At 38.8% G+C, this 25,017-nt stretch overlaps 1 pseudogene; it reads left to right on the top strand.

Moving 5' to 3' along the window:
* The first annotated feature begins 777 nt into the window (after positions 1-777).
* The window catches only part of LOC139692355 (alkaline phosphatase, tissue-nonspecific isozyme-like), a 230,597-nt pseudogene continuing 206,357 nt past the window's right edge, over positions 778-25,017 (top strand).

Genomic DNA, 25,017 nt, shown 5'->3' with positions numbered 1-25,017 from the left:
GAGCGCTTTTGGGAGGGGAGTGCGGAATATGCATGCGTCCGGGCGGCGAATACCAGGGAATCAACCGGGCCGTGACCGTCGCCTCCCGATCCAGTGAAAAATCCGGTTGGAAAAATCCTGGGAATTATTACGTGGGACTCATTTCATTTTCCGTGTGCGCTTGGCAACGCTCTACCGTCGACTAGGGCCTCAAACACATCCCTCGTGACTCCACCCATGCTTAATACTCTTCCTAGACGGCACCATACCCTTGTACAGGGTAAAAAAAAATAACATTCGACACGAGTGAAGAGGGCAGTGGAATCGGATCCGTGATTTGTGCTATGCGAAAGAATAAAGTGAGGGTGGTCTAAAAAATTACAATCGCGGTGACAAGAGACTGAGTGATAAATTGCCTCTCGCCGCTCGGTATTCGCGGGGAAATAAATAAGTACGATTACTCACGTACCTGTAAAAAAAGAGAGGACCGCGCAACAGCAGCGAGCCGGTCGGTCTTATTGAGGCATCCCCGAAAAACCACTCCTCTCCCGCTACAGATCCACCTCTTTCGCCTAAATACGAAAGGCGACCAACAAATACACGCACATACCCCCAACCTCTCAATTGCTGTCCTTCTTTTCGACTAGCCGCAAACTCTTCCTTCCCATCCGCTCATCTAGCAACATTTATACCTGTTGGTTGTCCGGGGAGTACTCGTGAGGCGGGGGGGGTTGAAAGAGGAGGTGGAGGGGGTTGTGAAGTGTCGCGGGGGGGCGGGCGAGTGGATGGTGAGTGGATGTGTGACGAACTAGCCGTCTCCAGGGAGCAGCGACGCGAGCTAAGCGGACATGGCTTCGGCACGGCGGACTCGCGACGGAGGCTGGCGGTGCAGAGGCGGTGTCGGCGGGGCCTTCAAGTGCATTTGCGGCGTCGCCATCTTTGCGGCGGCGGCGTGTGCCTTCGCCACGGGGACCGTGGTTCAAGGTGAGCTTATGTACCACGGCAATGCTTGTGTGTGTGTATACATATATATATATATATATATATATATATATACATATATAATTATATATATAAATATAATTATATATATATATATACATAAAATCCGTTTTTTATATGCGTTCATATCCCTTTTCCTTTTGTCTATTTCCATGTGAATAAATATTTGTTCGCCATATGGCGGAATTTCGTGTTTGAATGTGTGTGTGTATATATATATATATATATATATATATACATTCTATATATATGCATTCAGAAACGAATGCACATTGTGTATATATTATATGTATACCCATTCAAAGAAGTTTGCACTAGCGAACAAAGACAAAAACACAGAAACATACAAAAAAGAAAGGAGGCTCAAACGTTATCGAATTTTCAGTGGTACAGGCCACCTTTCACAAGGAAGAGAAGGAAGTAACTAAGAACTTTTTTGTGTTTCGGTGCTTTTGTCTTTTTTTGCTAGCGCTAACTTCATATACTTTATTATTCACATCCGTGAGACTCACATTATATATATATATATAAATATATATATATATATATATATATATATATATATATATATATATATATATATATATATATATATATATATATATATATATATATATATAAGCAGTATCTTTCGGTAATTCGTTTTTGTTTTTGGATGGGAAGAAATGTTAGGAGATAAAAGCAAAGTTGGATGCTGTTTATGGGGACACTTCGCCATCTATGACCACATCTGATATTGGTTCAACGAATTTTTGCGTGGACGAATATCAGTTTTTAATGAGGAGTGACCATGACGCCCGACAGACGTGGTTACCGAGGAAATCATTCAAAAAGTCCTCGCCATGATTCTCGCTGATCGACGAACGAAAGTGCGCGAAGTAGCAGAGGCCGTGGGTGTGTGTGTTGACCGGGACGGCAATTAATATTTTACATGATAAGTAGGCGATGAAGAAATTGTCGGCCCGATGGGTGCCGCAATTGCTCACGGTGGACAACAAGTTGATCCATAGTTGTCGCCGCCCAACTGCATGAACTACGCTATGAATTGCTGCAGCACCCCCGTATTCACCCGATCTGGCTCCGTGCGACTTTTTCTTATTCCCTAACATGAAGGAATGGCTCGAGAGAAACAAATTTAGCTCAAACGAGGAAGTTATCGCCGAGAAAGAGGCGTATTTTGGAGAGTTCAAAAAATCCTATTTTTTGGAGGGGTTAAAAAATGGCCAGAACGTTGGGAGAAGTGAATCTTTCTAAAAGGGGACAATGTTGACAAATAAAGAATAAATATTTTAAAAAAATAGGTTTCATTTTTAACACGGGTACCTGTTGAACCGCCCTCATGAGTGTGTGCATATGTGTGTATAAATATATATATATATATATATATATATATATATATATATATATATATTATAAATATGTGTATAAATATATATATATATATATATATATAAATATATATATATATATATTTTATTCGTGTTATATTGTGTCAGCCCGTATTGTGCCGCTCGTGTGAGTTTTTCCGTACGGCTACGGTAATTAAAGATGGTGGTTACGGGTGGAAATTTTGATTTATATATGCATGTATAAAAGTGGATGCAGGGGGTGGTGACCGGCGGTGGGATGTTGAAGACTGTGTAAGAGGGGAGAATGTTAGGCAAACGAGGAAAGGGAAGGAACAGGATAGGGATGTTGGACGGGATGAACGGAGGAAGAAAGTACTCAGAGATGAAGAGGGACCTGATATAGAGTAGGATTCTGGATTTTGTGTTTTGTTAGGAGTAACAAACTGTTATATTTAGTAGCTGTGTCCGTCCAAAAACCTACCTTTACCGGTTGATTAACTAATAATATATATATATATATATATATATATATATATATATATATATATATATATATATATTATTAGTATAGGGGAAAGGGATAGGAACATATTAAAAAGAAAATTAATTCTGAAGAAGGAAGAATAAGTTCATCTTGTGCGGTTTTTTGTGTCTGAATGTGTATTTGGCCAATGCGCCACGTTTTATTCTTCTGGCTATACGTGCCACGAAACGCACCGCTCCCATCCTTTATGATATTGTATGATTGCTTTCCCTACTCTCATTTCCTCTTGTTGTACTCGTCCTTGGGTGAGTGAAACAGCTCCCTGACGCAATCTCCTGGCTAAAGAATCGGGGCAAATGATTGCGGAAACACCTCACAGATTTCAGTCAAATCTATGTTTCTTCAATGGCTCAATTGTTGCAGCAATGGCCCGGCAAGTCGAGGCTCCATTCTTGGTCAAGGGAAATATTTTGCCATATATTTTTTTGTAGCTCTTTGAAATAATTCTTTGACTTTGAATTTGAAAACAAGCACCTATTTGAAAAATATAGCTAACTTCTATCTTCCTTGATGAAAAATGGGGGATTGTATTAAAAGCTGAAATTACCCGTGGAATAGCGAAAATACCTAGTGCGGCTACTTTATTTTCTTACATCAAGCGTCTTGAAAAGGTAACCGATGGTATGTTTTTCATAAAAGTTTCCCTAATATATTCATATAATGATGTGACAGACATGGTGAGAAAGGCAAAACTAATGTCCTAGTGCTGAGATGAGCCGCTCGACGAATTTCATCTGTCGATTGGCGTGATCTGTATGGTGTAATATTACTCCGACGCGCCATCTGTGTTTCCCCCGACTTTAACTTACGACTCTATGGATATAAGTTGGCGCTACTTGTTTGTATGAGTGTAAACTAAATCTGCAAACCGTAATTGTTACTATAAATGGACTTCAAAAGTTAAGTTTATTTTAATCTCTTATCCTTAATATTTGTCCATAGATAGATTAGAATAAGTTACTTCTTGGTATTCATCAACCGTAACTTGAACATAGAAAGGGAAATAATTAGGAATTATATTACTAAATAGGAAAAGGATAACTGTTCTTTTTCTATTATCTTCTCCTAATAAAAACCTAAATGCATTCAGAATAGGATTTAGAAATTTTAGCAAGTTGAATAATAGTTGTCAGACTTTATTTTTCATTGCACCATTAGTGTCACCAGTTAGCTGTGTATTACAATATAATTATTAATAAAGAGCTAAGTCCATTCGTGGTCCTAAATGCAAATTTTTCTGATATAATTTCGTCCTTACAGTGCTGAGATATACAGACATTTCTCTCTGAGGACAATATACTTGCTTTATGTTCAATTTTATAAATAGTAAGATAAATATACATTTTTGGAATAGTGCAGCAGTACACGAAGTCGGATTATCTCACTATTTTTTCTCATTTCCTCGTTTCGGTTCCATTGTGCCATTAATTCACATATATTTAAAGCGAACACAACTCTTCCATGTGGAGGGAAAAGTAGGAGTGGATGGCATAAGTGAATTCAAAATTGGAATTTAATACCAGCGGCCATTCATCAAAATGTGCACTCATATGCATTTAGGCCGATCTCCGGTGATGGAGGGAATCATTGACGTCCACAATGCTCGAAGGCACGGGCAATAAATAACACGGCCGGACGGTCACACAAAACTTGTAACATTTGAGTGAGTGGTTGGAGCGTAGTTCGGGATAATTCCACATGTCATTAATATCTCGGAGGACGTTGCCACGAGTAAGTTAATGAAGGGATGATAATTTAAATTCATCTCCATTTAGTTACACACTATGCGAGCACGCATCTATTTATTTCGCTCGAGATTGGTTTCGTTTAATAGGTAAGTTCCATCCATAAGCATTTAGAAAAGTTAACACACCTAGTTTTAATTGTCAAAATATGATTTTATAGCTTCATATTAGATTAATTTTACGTGCCTCATAAAAATTAATGCGCATTTACAGTGCGAAATAGTTTGCGGGATAAAAAGGAATTTTTTTCAATTAAAATTTTACACATTTATCAATGTACTGCGCCCAAAACCATGGTGTATGCATAAATCAATGTGTAATGACATCGATTGGCGAATACTTTATATTATTTGCCGCCTAAAGGGAGAGGGGATGTGTGTGGATAGGTATGACGTAATTGTAGAGTAGATGACGTTGAGGTCGGACAATGCTGCAAATATTTCGGAAACTAGGCGGTGATTCATTTTCCTAAAGTTCCACCACATGCCACCAAAACTGAAACCAATGAAGAAACCGCCGAATAAAAAACGTAGTTTTAAAGAATACTGTCTAATCCTGACATTTTCCCACTTAGTGCATTATGCACAACTATTCCTTTTTGAAAGAATGTTTCCAAGGTTTACGGTATTTAGATGGGCAGATGCCTCTGCACGTCTATGAGAGTAAAACCATTGCTGGTGAACTACAATCCGTTCAGGAAGCGAAAATGAAGTCCATCTCCATAAAATACGGTCTTCACGTGAGCCGTAAAATACGGTGAGCCGAATCGTAAAGACTTAGAATGATGTGAACTCTCCCGTACGGTGTACAGTAACCAAAGATGAAGCGGAATACTGATGCATGTTGCCAGCAAAATTTAAGGTAAACGAGACTTAAATTGTACATTATCTGATGAAAATAGAACAATAAATTTAACCCAAAACAATTCATAAAAATCGACATCCATGAGCACGATGGGAATTGAACTTTCGATTCCTCTCGTGTGTTCGGGCAGGACGTACACTGCTTGTCGGAAAAAACGATGTCCACAGGAGAGTGGTCTAGACTATTGATCGACATCTTAAGACCCGAAAATATACATTCGTGTTTTACTAAATATTTACATAGAATGGTGATTTCCTCATATCCGCCAGGTAGTCCCGTGAATTAATTAGCTTTGTGAAATCTCAAGTCCAAGAAATTCCTCACTAGTGACGGAAAGAGATTTCTATGTCATTAATTTTCTGCCCACAAATTACGGAGCCAACTTGAAATCCGTTATGCCATCAAGCACACGCAAAACACAAATTGAGACTGAGGTTCTGAGAATCGAATTGCGCACGGAAAGGTTTCCCCGAATAGGCGCACGAATGGCGTCGCTTCAACCAGTAATTTGACCCCACCAAAGCACGATATATCTATGTACATTTCGACGGAATTCAGCTCGGTCTTCATCGGAAGAAATAGAAGTAATGATCATTTAGACATGATCATCTTTTTATGTGTTCTTATATTGTTTGTTGCTGTCCAAGTTTATATACACACACACACACACACACACACACATATATATATATATATATATATATATATATATATACTATATATATATTTATATATATATATATATATATGTGTGTGTGTGTGTGTATATATATAAACTTGGACAGCAACAAACAATATAAGAACACATAAAAAGATGATCATGTCTAAATGATCATTACTTCTATTTCTTCCGATGAAGACCGAGCTGAATTCCGTCGAAATGATCAAGAAATAACGTGAGTGATCTTTTTATGTGTTCTTATATTGTTTGTTGCCGTCCAAGTTTGTTATTCAACACTTCCGTGTTACTTCGACGAAATTATCCACACACACACCCACACACACACACATATATATATATATATATATAATTTCATAGACGTAACACGGAAGTGCCGAATAGTACAATACACAGTAACGCATAATATAGAAACTTATCATTACTTCTATATCTTCAGAGGAAGACGGATTGTTTCCGTCGAAATATCAAGAAAATACATGTGAGTGTTCTCTTTTTTTGTGTTTCTATATTATGTGTTACTGTGTATCTGTGTATTGTACTATATATATATATATATGTATAGAGACACGCACAGACATAATGTGCGTAGGCAAGCAACACACATCCACACGCACACCTCTTGCTTCGCACAGAAAACGTCCAGTAAGTAAGCAGCTATTTGATTACTTGGCATATATAAACAGAGGATGCGTTTAAAAGTATCAAATTTTATGCAATTTAGTGAATTATTCAGATATGACCCGAATATCAATTATATTGCTATGAAATAACAGTGAACATATTACGCGAATCTCAAATAATTCATCGCAATTTCATAAAATGTTTCTCAAAAGTTTTCCTAAGTATGCTACGATAGTATTAACGGTATAAATTATTTCCCCTGCATTAATATGGAGTATATAAAGGCCACGAATATTCAGCGGAAAATTATCCATGATCCTTGATCTAGTCTATAACAGAAAAAAGAACAAATATAATAAGGCTTAAAGAAGTTTTCATCATAATTATACTGTCTTGACGTATTAGTATTATGCATTCAAATTATGAAGTGCATTCAAAATTATTATGCATTCAAAAGTTTGAATTACCTTTTTTACAACTATTACAATGATTGTAGTGAAATGCTTTCCTCAAAAACCTATAATCCATTTCTAGTACAATTCCCACTTTGCTTTGGCAAACCTACCTGTATTCAATTCCAATGGGCTCCTCTTGCCAATATTCAGGATGGTTTGAAGGACGCTAAAGCGAAAGTCGATCATAAAATGATGAATCTTGACTTTATGAGGGCCAATGAAGTATCATGGAGTCCCAAGCTAGCTTTCCAGCTGAGGTAATCATGATTAACTTCGGTAGGATTTTCAATTCCATATTATCATCAAAAGTACGGCATGTATCGACGCCAATACGTTATATCTAAATTTATGCATGAGCGCCTCCATGGATACGCCATTGTTTTAAAAGCGATATGAAAGTCCAATGAAGCGAAATGGTTCGTCATTCGGAATGATGAGAATGGAAAATTTGTATTTTTGCTGCCCTCCCCACTGGGTTTACGTAAAACTATTCTCAATTCTCATGGCTGGAGTATCTCAAAATTATTGGCTCGCCCTGAAATAGAAATGGATGAAACGGACGCAAGTCGTAAATATTTTTCCATATCAGTGAATCATATCAGTATCCATAGTGAAACTTCATAAAACCTTGTCTTCCTATTTTTCTGCTGGCTGACCTTGCGCGTGCTGCAGATAGCTTAGAGAGCTCGCTGAAGATTGAACGAGGTAAAAGGCAAAAAGAAAATGTAATCACCTAAATTCATGATCAAATGTTTGCCCTCAATCCTCATTGTGTATTTAAATCTATATTTCCGGGTTAACGAATAAATTCTGAATGAATTAGTTGAATATCCTCTGAATATTCAACTATACAATGGCATGAATAAATTTGTCTCTTATGTAAGATAAAAATAAATTATAAAAATTAATCATTTAACTCAATTTATGACATCGTACTTCGTATTTGGTGAAAGAAAGATGAAAGTTTTTCAATTCCATAATCTTTCATATGTGAGAGAGGCAAACATTAAATATCCTTAAATTAATATGTTAATATTTTGAAATATACCTCTGAAAATCGCTCCATATATGGCTGAATATAATATTCATCTAAGCAGAATTAAAATAGACATTACCTTTAAATTTACCAAAATTTCAAAGGTAACTTAAGTAACACATCTCGATAGTCTTAAAAGGCCTTTATAAAATAATTGATGCTATGCGATCAAGCTATAAAACTAGGTCTCATATCACTCAATGTCGGAGCCAAATTTCTAATTAACAATAGTTAAAAAAGATTATATTAACTGGCTAATCTCCTAACTTGTCATTATTCATTCAAATATGCATATGAATAGAGATTTTTTTAAAACCTCCGATTAAGTAACCTCTTGCTAGGTTGAAGTACATTTTCCTTCATTCAGTACGTCTGTAGATAAACTAATGCTATTCTGATGCAAATTGAGATTAGGGTACTTAGTATAAATACTTTGAACATTTAAATGACTTTCATTCAATTTTAATATTAACATTTTAATTATATTACTAATTTTATTTTAAATAATTCGTTTTCATGCATACTACGTATGCAAAATAAGATTTTTGCAGTATATTGACAAATTAGGAATTATTTAAAATTAATATTTCAACACCTTCCTTCCGTAAGGCATCGTGTAATAGGAAAAATTTCAAGTTTCGCTCGTTTATACTGATGTAGAATAATATATTACGTTCCATGGTCATTTGTATAGGGCAGACAATTCTTAGGTGATAAGCTAGCTTACTGCAAAGGGTTTTTCTTCATGTCGAATCTGACAACCTATTTTTTAAGTTCATTGACTCATCTACTCAATTAAACCTCACGATTCATACGTCTTACTTCACATAATACATGATTATCTATTTTGGTTACCCCTCCTTATCTGTCGAAGAAATCCATGAGCTCTTGCCAAGCCAAATTAATAAAATAACGCGCTTTACAAACAGAAAGGAGTATGAGATTTTAGCAAAGAAACTATTTCGACTCAATCAGGCCAAAAAATCGCACAACTTTCACTTCAAAGCATTGGTTCCATTTACATGCACCGCTCGTCCATCAATGCGGAGCTAAAAGCAACCATAGAAATCGGTCCCTGAGCTAATCCGGCCGGATGGAGCTTTTTTATGACCTCCCGCTCCGATGGGAGCCTTGCGAACATCAATAATCATTTTCGTGTTTACATTTGAGTGCTTTCGATTTCTTACTTAGAGGAGCAGTGATATATTAATTCCGATCTATTCCTGGATTTTTATACGGGACTTCTCCGAGAGAGAATGAAATACTTCCGTTCCACGGTAGTATACGTACCAGAGTCCATTGCTTACAAAGTTCTCTCTTTTCCTTCTGCTAGCGTCTTTGCATACGAAGCCAATGTGATTTCACACTTATTTCAATTCTCATAAATATATGCTTTTGTTATTAATTGATTGCAAAGCAATATTTTGGTAGAACTTTTTGTTCTATTTCTTTAAAATATATAGATTTTCCTTATTCCCCGTCAGTTTAGGGTAGTTAACAATTGAATATCAGACCGTAAAACACCTTATATTTCATATTCCTCATACTAACGAGCCTCCTCTAAACACTCCTAAAGGTAGAAGTAAATTTATTCAGAAAAGCCATCATACCTATTACGGGTTGATTTTGAACAGTCATTTGGACTAATTTTTTCTATTTATCACGTGAACTTCCTTCTTTATGTCCTAGATGAGCTTTCTCTGCAATTGTTTTGCCATTATTTTTCACAACCAAATCTTACATTCCTCAAATAAACGATAATCACCATGCCTTAATGACCTGATTTAATATCCATATAGATCCATGCTTAGTTTCAAAGTCTTTACTAATATTAATATAATAATAACACGTCACTAAGGCAATTTTCCAAGTCTCCTCCCCGTCACTAGGCCCATAAGTAAATTAAGTCAAGGTTCTACCTATTAAGGTATGTTTTGGACGGTTCATAAAGGCTATCAGCTATATATCACGATAATTCCTCATCCTTTTCATTCATTATTTCTTTCTTCCCTTCTTTGTAACTTATATACGAAATGATATTGTCTTTGCTTATACTGTGCCTATCTCTCCCTCACTTAAACAACATTTTCCCTTCTATCATGGTCTTCAATACACTCAAATGACAAAATCAACAAACCTACTTTCATTTTCTTGCCTCAAGAGTGTGTTCTGTGAATTTGCATAAGTATGCGTTTACGATGCATTTTAAAGTTTTTTACAATTTTTTTCGCCAAAATTAGTAGTTAATTTCACAGAGATTGGTAATTTATCGCTTCTAATTTCTCAGTGAAAAGATTAAATAAGCAGATTCTCATTAGAAAAGTTGCATTAGCTGTACAGAAGATATATTTAAACTAAATGCAGACAAATTATGGATAAAACATAAGTTCCACCCTATTACATTTGTAAATAAACCAGACTTTAAGGGAAGAATCCGAACAATAAAAACAGTGCAACCTTCTACATTACGAATGCTATAAATGAAATGAAAAGTCAGCATGAATAAAATGAAATGTTAATATGCTCAGGTTGTGAACCAGCATGACAACCAAAGTATTGAGGAACTGACGATTTATTGGGATTACATAGTGTAAAAGGATAATTTAAAAATAAAAATTCTTAGAAATGCATAATAATTGCATAATTCAATATTAAAACCACGGACCAGATGGCTTGAAGCACACTCGATATCTGAAAATTGTCCCTCCGCCGATAAAATACTCCTGAGACACACTTTTACCATAACCATGGCAATGTTTCCACGTGATATACATGTTGGCGGTCTTGACGCATGGAAAATAACGGAAGACATTAGCAGACGGCGAACGAGAGGGACGCAGAACGAGAGAACTCAAACCATGGCCTTTCAAACCCGAATGAGAAATTTGAAAAGGTGGGTGTGATTACTTTTCGGATAATGTTTTGGGAAATTCGGGAGCTAAAAGTATAGAAAGAGAAATGAGAGGGAGAAAGAGGGAGAGGGAAGCATCGGCAGCCGGTCGCCGTTGAACGGAAGGGTGGATCGGTGAGGGTGTAGGGAGATGCGAAGGGAGGAAGGGAGGGTATTCGGCGAATGGATGGAAGGGAGGGGGAAGTGGGAAGAGGGTGAGGGGCCACGAGTGGTTCGGGAGGAGATCCCGTTGGACGATCTCACGAGTCACCCCCTTTTCACCTCCGCCCCCTCGATCCCAACCCTTCCTTCCGCCCAACCCCACGGCGCCCTCCTCTTTCTGCAAACTACCCCTTCCCCCTCCCTCCCTCCCTCCCACGCCCCAATTTCACTACTCCCACGATTCCCTTTCAACACCCGTCCATTTTCAGCCTGCCAAATGATTCCCCGCACAACCCCCTCCCCCATCGCCCCACCTCCCCGCCTCGGTCACCCGCCTCCGGCTAGCCCCTCGGGCCCATCCTACCACTCCTGTCACCGCGACGCTAGGCCTCCGGGCAAAAACACACACACACACACACAGGAACACTAAAGCACACCGAAGCGAGCACACTCCCCGACAGCCTCACACGTCCAACTCACTGCTAGAGGGAGTCAGTCGCGCACACGAACTTAGGGTCGCCAGTTTACAAGCCAATGCTATTAATACCCTCGTCTCGCACTCATAAGCATTTATATCTCGGCTCTCCATTCTGCACCTGTGCCTTCCACTCCTCAAACTCTCCCTCCCTCCCTCTCCCTCCCTCCCTCCTCTCTCGCTCTCTCTCCGTTCCTCATCCGCTCTCCAAACGCTGAGGCCGTGCAATGTTTTATTGGAAGCATCGGTCCACGTACTAAATGCAGTATTGGAGAAGTAAATATCAGTCGTTCGTTAATAAATAATAGGAATTGTTTTACAATGTTGAAATAAAAATATAAAAAATGTGGATTAATGATGTTTACGATTTCAATGAATAAAATTGAAAAGCCTTGCTACTCTCCTCGGAAAGTAGAAAGAAAAAGTTTCTATAATTCTGTCTCAGCAATCGGAAATTGTAATAAAAGCATGAAAAATAGTCGGAGAAACAGGTCTGGTGTTGATATTTCAGTCATTTTATGATTCAGGTGTCTTTTGTTTTTGGAAGCTACGTATTAAGATCAAATTGTGGCAATCTAATATCTTTGTTTGCACATCGTATTCATATTTACAGTTGTAGCAGTTGAGTTTGAGCTGTTCTTAACGACATTTTAAATCTCATGCAGGCACATCAACTGTCTTCTTTCTGCGCTTAATGCCATGTGGAAACTTGTTAATATCTGCTCGGAAGATTTCCTTGGAGTGTTCATTCTTTATTCTTATTACATCAATGGGATATCGAAAGGTCCATGTAGGACATGTAAATCGAGCGACCCAAAGTTACTTGGCAGTATCGCATCCCCTCCGCGATACGAGAGATCGATTCGCTCATCCGTTTCAAAACAAACACATGCCGACACATCGATATCGCACGACGACGTGGGCGCGTACATCTTACTGTCGCACTTCTGTCACCGTTCGCTTCTCTCGCTTCCGTTGTTCCGCCCTTCCCTCAACAGTTCTCTCTCCGGCTGTTCCGATTCGCTCATCCCATTTGTCCGCCGCCATCTGACGGCCTTAAATTGACGTGAAGGGCGACAAACATGTGGGAGAAAGGGAGAGGAAGAGGAGGGTGGAGATGGGAAAGAGGAGAAGAGAGAGAGAGGGGGGAAGGGGGACAGGGAGGGAGGGGGGGAAGAGAAAATGGAAGTCTGGACTGGAAGTCGAAAAGATATCATGTTGGCCAACCCACCGTCAAGGGGTACTCTCTCCCGCCCGCTTCCATTGAGATTTTGCGACTCCTGCCGATCAAGTAATGTACTGCCCGCTTTCTAGCCTACGCAGGCGAGAACATCCTATTACGCTCCGATTAAATATGCAATCCTCCCCTTACGTCCTCCTCCCGTCCACTCTATCTCTCTCTCTCTCTCAACCCCCTCTACACCCCTTCCCCACAACTTCCTCCCACTCGCAAGAAAGAGCTTTTCAGAGGAAAAATATCTTTTTTTTTATGTTCGGGTCGTTGCGAATCCGCACGAGTTCGAATTTTGTTTTTTTTTTGTTTTACTCTAGATGCATATCCACCTTCATGCGCTGGCAGAGGTGCGGTAATAGTTTCAACACGCAGCTCGAGCTCTTGTTAGAGTGAGTGGCGGTTGAAGCTGCTGGTCTAAAAACGCGGCTAACACTCATGAAAACGCGTTGGAGCACCAAACCGAATCACTCGTACGCTATTCCCGGCCAAAAAAAAACTATCGAATTCTTGAATGAGAGCACTCATCTCGAAATGTACTCGATGTTGTTTCATATGGTGTATATTTACTGCGGATATGTATATTCAGCCTCCCCGGTCTACGTGCAACTTCTTGTCCAAATGTGGTCGTATAATTATAATAAATATGTTAAACAAAAATATTATTCGGATAAAAATATTAAAACAAAATAAAATACTCATTGAATCCATTGATATCAAGGGAAATGGAAAACATTTGTGGTAAAATATGCACGAGTTATATTCCACCCTCGAAAAACATAAATGAAAGATAAACGTTAAAAAAAAACTGGGAAAAACTAATTTGAATTCGCCCTTCTAACGAAAGCAGCTACGGAATAAAATGCCTATCCAAACTACAAAAAAATCAAAATCGTGCAAGTTTCCTTGAAGCTGAAGCAATTATAAAAAAAGATGGCGCCGAACGCATTGTTGCATAATGAATTCCATAGAATTCCCCTGGGTTCATCCAATTTGATTTTTTTAAATTTACGCATTTGTAATTAGAACAGTAGCTAACGGATGAAGGAGCAATCTTTCCAGTTCTCCTTTTCGATAAAATTGTGGTGGAAATAGTATTACATTTCCCACGGATCCAATCAATTTTTTGATGCTTGCGGGTTCCATATACAAAGGGCATTAAAAATTCAGTCTTTTAAAATGAGCCCCGTGGGAAAAAAGAGAGGAGAACCGCTTAAAATGTGCGTGCGTGTGTTCACCGAAGTGGACGCACACGGCTACGCGCGGAAACTCCACCTGCGCCGGTCCACCCATCGCACCCATCTAGGAATGCGATCCAACAGATTCTGGGTGCTTGCGACATTGAATACTCAAAACGCTCTGAGCACCGCCCTCGCCTCCCATTCCTTCGCTCTAAGTTCATCTCGACGGAGAGTGGAATCCACTCTCCGTCAGGCAAAACGGCAAATCCCCAGAAGGCGCTTTTTTTCGTCAACACCAAGTGAAAAATTCATCCTTGGTCTTTTTTCGTCGATTTCTCTCCCTAATGCTCTCAAGTCATTTTTGCGGGTTGGATTAATAAAAGAACGAAAACTCCAACCGACTATCGACAAGGAAGCCATTTCAAGAGGGCAGAGCGGGGAATTCCCACGTCTTGGGATAAATGCCCATTGGCGGTCGAACAAAGGATTTCAATGCCGACGCTTAGTCGTCATGGGCTTCAACATATCCAAACAGGTCTCCAATGCACAATTCCGTGAGTGTAAATGCGTTTGTGATCTTCATTTGGCCTCGTACTACCGCGTATGCGTAGCAGGGCAAATCTGAAAGGTTTGAGTATTATCTGTCAGTTTAGTGTCAGTTTTCAATAAAGCATCAAGCTGCGACAATTTGAATTTCTATAAATCTGCGCGGACATACCATGATCCGGCTGATCAAAATATCACGAAATACATATTTTAGCTTCACACGTAGCGCTTTGTTTGGAAATGGATTTTACTTCTTTGTGGACTAATGTTCGCGCAGAATGGGACCGATCGCCTGAGCAGCAGAGAAAGAAACATGTGGTCGTTGCTTAGGACGAATATTCATAATTTAAACTAAAGAACACCCAGACATTAAGGCAATAAAATAGATTTTTATATTAATATTTTATTTATAATCTTCATTTACCCATAACCGCTATTACTCTGTGCTGCATTCAATTTCTATTGCAGTATTTTCAAATAAACTGAGGTAATTGATGAAAAGGGGAGTTAACGGAGATTTCAATTTTTGGAGCCTTTAAATTACAAACCTACGCAAGTAAAGGTAGCATATGAGAATCGAAATTTCCACATGAGAATGGAGATAGATAGGGAATTGGTGAAATTGAAATAAAGTGATGGTAAATGTTGAAACTAAATGAGATCAAGTTTTGGTCGATAAAAATGTGGGTAATTAAATTGAAGGTAGCTAAAACTAGCAATAGGTAGTTGAAATAGTTACTCAAGTGGTTCCAAACATTTTATGCTTATTACAGAATAAGATTTTGAGGCGTAGGATGAAGGTGATTATTAAAACCTGCACATTTAATGAGGCCATGATGAAATAGAGCTGAGCAATAAAACATGAGAAGTGGGGCAGCGTGACTTAATGAAGATGAAATGGTGCACGCCCCTGGACATGCCCGTGCATGTTACGCTTGTCGGAAAAGAAAGAACATTAAGGAGAAAAGATTCTTTCACAAATAGGATTAAGATTATGAACAAAATTAAATCTAACGGCTAAATTATGACATTAGATGAGACTTAAATATGAAATTTACAGGTCCAAGAAAAGTTTGCGAAAAATGAGATTAGATTGGATGCTTTGGAATGAAAATGAAGTGAACAGGGCAGTGAGAAAAACAAATTGCTATTATAAGGGTGTATTGAGATAAATATAAAAAGGCAAAACACGGCCGTAAAATATGGTGAGAGAGAGAGAGAGAGTGGGATTTGAAGACGACTGCGGTAGGAGGATAGGAAATGAAAAGAATGCTTGGGAGGAGAACGAATGAAAAGAATTGACATTTTCAACGACATTCTGCAAGATAGAATGTATGAGCAATTGAAAAAGGAAGGATTGAATGTAAAACCTGCTTTATCCTTGTAGGAGATTATATTAAGTGCAACGATAACGTGACGTAGTCTTAAGATATAATCTACTTCATACGTAAAACGCCTTCTACATATAATAATATATGCATATTTAATTAAATGAATTTCCACAAGGTTGAGCCGGGAACAATTGAATATGCATATTTTGCTATCATTTAGGAAAATTAGTTTTAATAATGTTTAGGATTTATCTCTCAAATATAAACGGATTTATAACCTTTTCGTGCCATCTGCCTCTCATTCATGCGTTATGTCGAAGCGAGAAAGCGGCATAGGATATTAATCGTTCGAAATTTCATTGTTCACGAGTCGACCCATAAGTTTCCCTGGCGACTAAGTTTGCCATCGGGTCTTGATATAGGTTTTTTCATGTATTTCCCGGGTACTTTATCCCATTTATTTCTTCGATATGTTTTCATATTTTCCATCCATACATCGCGGGAGTTTTTTTTTTAATGTCACGCGGGAAACATCCTTTCATTTAATCGAAAGGAATGGAAGCGAGTTGCCCGGAATATTAAATGCAGGAGATGTGTTTCCATGGGAATAAGGCCTGAGCCGTCCGCGTGTCTTGCCTTCTGGCAATCTTTCCTCTTATGGGTCCTGATGTCAAAGGGGGTGGGGCGGTAAAAGATGGGTGGTAAAAGGAGATGGGGAGGGGTGGGTATCCTCTATGCCATTTCGCTTTCCCTTTCTCCTTTCATTCATCCGACCACAGCCCTTTTATTTTTCACTCGTCCAACGCCCTAATCTCTATCCACCCCCTGCCCTCCCCCCGGCCCGCTTTCCATATACTTTCATACACATCGGAATATAAATAATGATATCTTGAATTGATGATTTTTTTTTCATTATCACTTATTGTTCTGTGTTAAAAATCAATAGTGATTCTAAGGACTCATGTGGCACTCGACAGAGTCTGTATGCACATGTATTTGATTAATAATAAATGGAATTCGCACTCTTTTGTAGCACTGACTGAAATTAACTCAATGTTAATCCTCAGGAACCATTATAAAAATTATTAATCGAAAGGTTATTAAGTTTTATACATCAAGCAACCCCATTTCCCATTATCTTCCTTTGCTAAAATAAATTATGTAAGTGATTGCAGCGCAAAAGTAACTTCATTTCGCAAGGTTAAATTAATATTTTCCCACGTCAAACTTTTTCAGATAAAATTCATTAATAACCGTGAATGATTGAGTTGAGAACGTTGTCAGAATTCAAAAGTGAGCCTTAATAGAACTTTCAGGGAGTATAACACTTTTATTTATTTAAATTTTATTATTTAATTATTTATTATTATTTATTTAAGATTTATTAAAAAATTACGTGGAAATGTTGTACATAAATTAAAACGCATGGCGTTAGCCGAATGTATTAAAAATAAAATTGGATAAACTCCATTTGAAATGACTTACTTTCGCGGAGAACGGAGGAAATATTAATGGAAGAGAGTCTTTCAAATTGAATCGCCGTAAATTGGATCACTAACATGGATTCTCCCGGAGCGAATACGTTCTCTTAACCTACAGGGTTCGTCCGGAAAATAAGTGTACTGAGCTCAGGAAAAAAATTTTATTACACTTTTACATATCTTAAGCTAATATTCCTCAAAATAGGACTTTATGAGTCGATACACTTGTTCCAGCGGCGTTCCCATTCCTGGAACGCTCCCGCGAAGGCATCATCGGGAACCTCTCGAAGACACGTCGTCACGGCCTCTTTGACGGCGTCCGAAGTCCCGTATCGCGTTCCTTTCAAACTCCTCTTTATCTTCGGGAACAGAAAGAAGTCCGGTGGTGCCAAGTCCGGGCTGTAGGGCGGGTGCGGCAGCGTTGCCACGCCGTGCTTGGCCAAGAAGTCCGACACGACAAGCGCGTTGTGAGACGGCGCATTGTCGTGATGCAGCCGCCAGATGTTTTTGATCGCTCGCCAGATGTTTTTAATCTCGTGCAATACTGTTTTGGCACATTACACTGCTCTGCTATCATCCGAACACTAAGACGACGATCAGAGTTCAGTACATCGCGAACGTTTCGCACATTTTCGTCGGTGAGTGTCGTTGATGGGCGTCCAGGCCGTGGTTCGTCGTCGACCTCTTCTCTGCCCTCCACGAACATCTTGTGCCACCGAAAGATCATGTTTATGGACATGGATGACTCCCCGTAAGCCTGATTAATCATACCGACAGTTTCGGTAGACGATTTCCCAAGCTTTAGCGCAAATTTGATGGAATAACGCTGCCCCAAAAACTTCGGCATCGCGTTCCGTGACGTGGGGCGAGCGTGGAGGTTCATTTTAACAGAGCTCCTCACTACACCAAGCTCAGAGCCGACTGCCTTTTTCAGCGTCGCTTGCCAACATACCCCCCTCTAATCGCAGCCCATCAGAGCGGTGCTGGGCGCGCCTGGAGCGGGGGGAAAAAATCAGTACACTTCTTTTCCGGACGAACCCTGTATAAAATGTCTGAGTAAAACATTTTCGACTCAACGATAAATACGACTATGTCATATCATTATTTACTTCCTAAGTTATTCTAAGGCGAATCACAAATTTGCATCAATGGAATGGCCAGCAAAACCCCAGAAACATTTTAATCTAATATTTGTTTATTCCTAAGTTCTCAGAGTTCATTATTATTTTTCAAATCAAATCAATATATTTCTGAGAGAAAAATTACTTTCAATATATATTTAATCATTAAACTCATTTTTCATATCTCTCCCAAATTTTAAGCATTAATTGGCATTACAAATTTTAAAAGCACATATAAGACGAAATTTCAGAAATAGAAAAAAAATATAATAAATAGTACCTAAAAGCAGCAAAACAAAGAATATAGTGAGTTAAAATCTCTATAACTGTTTACTCTGGTAAAATGTTACCATGAAAATGTTGAACTTGTACTTTGAGAATAAGGACCGATTCCTGGTTATTGAAACATAAGCACTCCTTCAGCAGTGCAAAGATGAAAAACCACTGGCAGCAAGGAATGTTTCTCAATTCCAAAAAAGTCCCTTGGTTAAAAAATAAAATATGGAAGCATAAACGTTCTTGTAATCTGTTTACCCATCTGTCGACTATTGTCCATGATGAATGCGTCATAAAGGGTAGGCGAATTTCTAGACTTAGCATCAAAATTCATGGGGAGTTTTTGCTGTGTGATGAGTTCTGGAATACTCAATCTCGAGCTATATGAAGTAATGTTGAATTTTTAAAAAAATATTATCATCAATAATTATGGAATCCTCTCCATTAACTACAACTTTGTCGAGATGGGATGGCTTTGGCGAGTGGTGGACTTACTGAACGACAAGATGGAAAGGACCCTAGTGAGCATAGTGCAGACAAGTGGCAAAATATTTTTAGTGAAAATAAATATGGACAAACAAGTTCGGTCAATTACGTGCCTAGATGTCACCACACAACCATAGGGAGGACATTTCACCCCAGTTTCCCAGCCGCGGAGAAATATTCAGATCATAATTTAGTAAAAATTAAGTATGGCGTCCGATTTAAATGCAAAAAACAGCGAAGACGGCTTAGGAAATAGAATTCAGATGCATTAGTTGGGACGTCAAAAAAGGGTTATCTAAAGACTGTAGAGAAAATTGTAAGTGAGGGGCGGGAGCTGGGTAATAGGGAAGAAAATTGGGAGCGTATCAAAAAAGGGATAGAGAAAGTCAATAGCGAAACTCTTGAAACTGTAAATCGGAAAAGGGCAAGGACGCCATGGGCCACGGATAAGATGATAGGAAAGATAGCCGAGAGTAAGAAATGGAAGAATGTAAATACATGGTAAGAGAAAGTATTATGAGATAAACGTACATAATAAATTAAGGCGGGGAAAATTAGAGCAAAAGACGCTTGGTGGAAAACGCAGAGTTGAAGAAATGGAAAGGTTACAAAGGGTGAATCGATGCGCTATGAAGGGAGGTGTACAGTTATTTCGAAAGTAAGGAGAAGTCTGTCAAACAATAAAAGAAAAACCATGGACATTATTTAATGTGCCAATAAAGATTTAAGAGAGATGGGGGAACGTATAGAGGAACTAAGGAATTAAAATCAAATAGGATCCCGAGGATAGACAACGTATCCGCGAGACAACTTGAAAAGACTTGGTTAGGAAAATTTGTGAAGACGATTTTTTTTGGACCAAGTCGTAACATTTATGAGGAAGGAATTCGGCCGGAAGATTTTGTAAGATCAGTCTCCGTCCCTGTGATGTAATGGCTGCAGAACAATAAGTTTGAATTTTCTCGCAGATAAAGTGGTTCCCAAGACCGTAAATAAGATGATATAGAGGGAAGCAGATGCTTACATACTCGTACCACGGTGGTGATCAATTTAGGTTCAGAAAAGGGGCGGGGTATGCATGCGTAATGTCATAGTAGTAATGAGGTCATCAATTGAGAAAGGAATACAAATGAAATATATACATTTGTTTTGAAGATTTCCAGAAGTTTTTTGATAGAATTAATTTGGTTGACTCCGTGATTTTATTGAATAAAATAGGAGTAGATTGGAGAATAAGTAGATTTTTTCGTCATTCCTACATATCATGGACTGCTAAGGTATGATCGGTGGATGGAATTGGGATTGTCAATTTCAGGAAGGAGCGTACGACCGGGGTGCACATTAGAATCGATGCTGTTCAACTTAAGGCTGAAATGCTTAAGGATGCATGGGAAGTAGATAGGAATGAAAGGCCGAAGGCATTGCTGATTGAATGAGAGAGTTCATAAAATCAGCTACGGTCAAGCTTTAGTTAATCAGTCAGGTGAGAGCAATACAAGCATTCCTGGGTAATTTAGTTCGCGTCAGATGTACATGATATGAAATTAAATGTAAATAAAACAAGGTTTATGCGGATTTAGAAAAATAGGAAGCTAAGGTAAATATCAACATTTTAGCTCATAAAATAGAACAGGTACCAATCACTTCCAAGACAAATAAACTGTTCTTGTTTATAAATCTCGGAAACGTTATGGACCGAAATGGACATAGGAGAAGAAAAATTGCAAAAGACAATGAATCTTTAAATAGAAAAAGGGAATAAATGTTTGGGATTTTGAGTAGGGTTATTACAAAACGTCTAGCCAAAAGTTTAATATGCAGCGTGGTTGTGTACGGCAGGGAAACATGGTCATCACAGCAAGACGAAAGCCATGAATTGGAGGCTTTTGATATGTGAGAGAGGAGAAGGATGGAAAAGATAAAAGGGGCCTAAAGGAAAACAATTGGAGACAAGTGTTGGCCATGATAGGGGAAGAGGGAGGATTGTTGGGAGAAATCCAGGGAGGCAAGGGAGGGATGGGTGTGCGACAGGCCCGTCGGACGGAGTGAGGAGAGTGTCCGGAATCGAAGAAGAGTTCATTCCAGCTTCGGATGTCAGATTGTGTTTTTTGCCAAGGCAAAGAAAAGTATCGCTGTACTGCTGTATTGCCTGTGCCCGTCCAAAACCCGCCTTAACCGGTACAGTATCAATAATAATCACTACAGCGAAGAAAATACTAAAAAATACCAAAAGTGTTGCATTTCCATCCAGACTGCGCGAAATTTTGTTATCTGGAAAAGACAAATTGGAAGATGAAACGATTGACGCATGAAATCCTATTAAATTTTGCTGACATATGTTTTCTACTTTATGATTTATTTATGTGGATTTGTAAAACAAAGGTACGAAGCAATACAGTAAATTCAGAACTAAATCAATACTGAAGTACATGGACAAAATCGGACACCGACACTTGAATTCAATATTTTCTTAACAGTACAGATGCTACGAATCGCAATGCATGTAAAATTTCTCTGCTGGTCAGTTACCACGCCTCTAACTTTACTTAGCCTTATAAGTGAACTTGTCATTGAGTAGTGTTGAATAATCTTCCTAAAACAAAGACCATATACATATACATATGGGCGCTGCCCATATATATTTATGCTAGCATTTCCTCGTTTCCTATCAATGACTTTCATGTCATAAAATAGTAAAAGTCATCAAAGTATTGAACTTAAATAATTATCTTATTGGGGGATATTATACAAAATACAATTTCACAGGCGTATTATGAAAAAAATTTTATCATAAGATACTCCATTAGTAGGACACCATACACAGGTATTAAGATCTATTAGGATATCAAGTTAGTAACGATTAGATAGGATTACAGGGTGGGAAGAAAGAATGGATAGAAATCCAGCGGCATCGCAAGCCTCGCCCCAAAGCCGAGCGTCTATAGTTCAATTTCACATCCGGCGAAAGGGCCAATTCATATATCAAAAATACCAACGAAAAATCACCGCGGAGAGAAGTATAACGTACGAGCCAGCTGAAAGTCCCAGATCCCTTAAATTAGGAAAACCACTTGAAATTCTGCGCGTCCGATCCCCGTGAGTTTGAGGATAGGAATGAAAATTTGCCCTATTTTATTTTGGTTTTCCGGGAGATAGTCGATTGAAACTCCAGAATTAAACAAAATTACATGCTCTACTAAAGATATGAAAGACTAAGCATCCTTATTTTCGCTGCGTTAAGGTAAGTTTTGCATGCGTTGGTATGTTCTGTTCACCATCGTCAGCGAGGCAATGCTTGCACAGGTAGACGAATGCGTGTCCGCGCGGGGCGCGCACGCGAGCGGGAGCCCTCACGGAAGCATGCGTTGCCAGCCATTGAGGCCAGGCCATGCGTCGAAGATTTATGAGTGAATCAGCTCTCCTCTGTCTCTCGCGGAGAGTTGCCAGATTCAAGCTTCGATGAATCGCAACCCGACCGCCATCAAATCGCTTTAAATCGCACTTTTGCCTTTCACATGAATTGGCGAGGTTAAAAAAAAATCCCTAGCCTCAAACTTAAAAACGAGAGTTTACCCAAGGCTTAAAAAATGGAGGCGTATCAAATTGCGTTCCACCCAACATTATTGCATTCAAGTGAAATATGGGGATGACAGGATAAAACGCCCACTTAATGCGGTAGGGACGGGATATTCGAGGGATGTTTTTGGCATTAATATAAGAGATTGGACGAGAGATGAGTGGGTTATAAAAGAATGTGAATTTTTTTCACCGGCAGTACAAAATGACATGTGTCAGATGCCGGTTAGACAATTATGAGAGAATAGATGGAAGTGAAAACACACATTTTGTTTAAGGAGAAGGGGAAAGCCAGAAAATTTATGGTCAAATAAGCTCACGGAGGCAATTAGAAATCTTTCAAACAAAATATTGTTTAGGAAAGTAATAATTAATAATAAGCTTTCCTTCCACATTAAGAGTAAATATTTTTTATTACTGTCCGCATACATACGGCATAAGAAGTAAGTATGCAATACTGCAATACTATATATATATATATATATATATATATATATATATATATATATATATATATATATATATATATATATATATATAAATATATATATATATAAATATATATATATATATATATATAAAAAAAAATATATATATATATATATATAAATATAAATAAATAAATATATATATATATAAATAAATAAATATATATATATATATATATATATATATATATTGACACAATATAACACAAATAGAATAGAATAGTAACATTTAAAAGGACACTCACACGGTAAATTTTTCGAGACTACCAGTCTCACTTGAAGAAGGCCTCTGAGAGGGCCGAAAGCTCGAACAATTTACCGTGTGAGTGTCCTTTTAAATGTTGCTATTCTATTCTATTTGTGTTATATTGTATCAGCCCATTATATATATATATGTATATATATATGTATATATATACATGTATATATACATATACATATATAATACAACAGTAATAATTTTTTATCATATACTCTGAATGCAAAAACACAAAATATACACGAAATTTACCAACCAGCCCGTTTCCGACGTGACGTATAATTCACTGATGCTTACAGGGTTTTGGCGTGTGACAGTGTTGGATTGAAAAGGCAATTCTAGGTGAATCATAGGCTAAACTTAATCCATCAGTGATGGGTAATTTGAATATTATCCTCGGACGGATTTTTAAGGGTATAATTTAAAATAAAGTGCCCCGATTCGGTGTCGCAAAAATAATGCAGCTAGAAACGCCTAAATTACAATCAGCCACATAATCTGACAACCCTCTCGCACTCCATCCCTTTCTCTCCCCCATCGAGTGCCTCCCATTGCCTCCTTCCCCTCGCGCCCTCCGTCACTCGCCCAGAAAGCGACGAACCGAAGTGAGCAACATCACGGGCGTGGACCAGGGGTGCGCGCGTGTGTGTGGGACACGGCGATCGCTCGTGCGTGCGTATCGTCCGGGTTGCAGGTGGGAGCGGGTTATCGTGTGTGAACTCCGGGCAGTTGAGTTTGCTGTGTGCGCGGGCGTTTCGGTCCGCCGCCTGGTGGTAGGATTCGGGGCGTTGAATACGGGCGTTCCACGGAGTGGCGCTTGTTGACTTACGCGGAGGTGTTGACTGGCTCTACTTTGGACGACGGGCGGACCAGGATTGTTTATTCACCGGATCCGTGTCCGGCAGCCTTCGATATGAAGGGACGGAAGACTTACTCGCATGTGCACCACCTATAAATGCACATGGGGCGGGACACGAAGGGGTTCAAGTCGGGGAACAGAGCAAACATAAAAAGGGATGGAGTGGGGAGAGACCGTTGAGGAATGAATTTCATGGAAAGATTGGGGAATGGGGAATGCTGGGTAAACAATTGTGACAGGGATATCGAAATACGCTTGAAGAGCTCTCCGTTTGGATCGGCGCGGATTCTGCGCCGAGGGAAACGAGGAAACCCTACTAAGGGAGTCGGGGAAATCTTTCGAATTGCACCCAAAGATTCATCTTCGCTTTTTTTGCGT

This window comes from Hetaerina americana, unplaced genomic scaffold (genome assembly GCF_022747635.1).
Source record: "Hetaerina americana unplaced genomic scaffold, ioHetAmer1.1.p SCAF_4, whole genome shotgun sequence".
In the NCBI taxonomy this organism is placed as follows: Eukaryota; Metazoa; Arthropoda; class Insecta; order Odonata; family Calopterygidae; genus Hetaerina; species Hetaerina americana.
The sequence above is the reverse complement of the archived record's forward strand: the minus strand, read 5'-3'. Positions and strand labels throughout refer to the sequence as shown.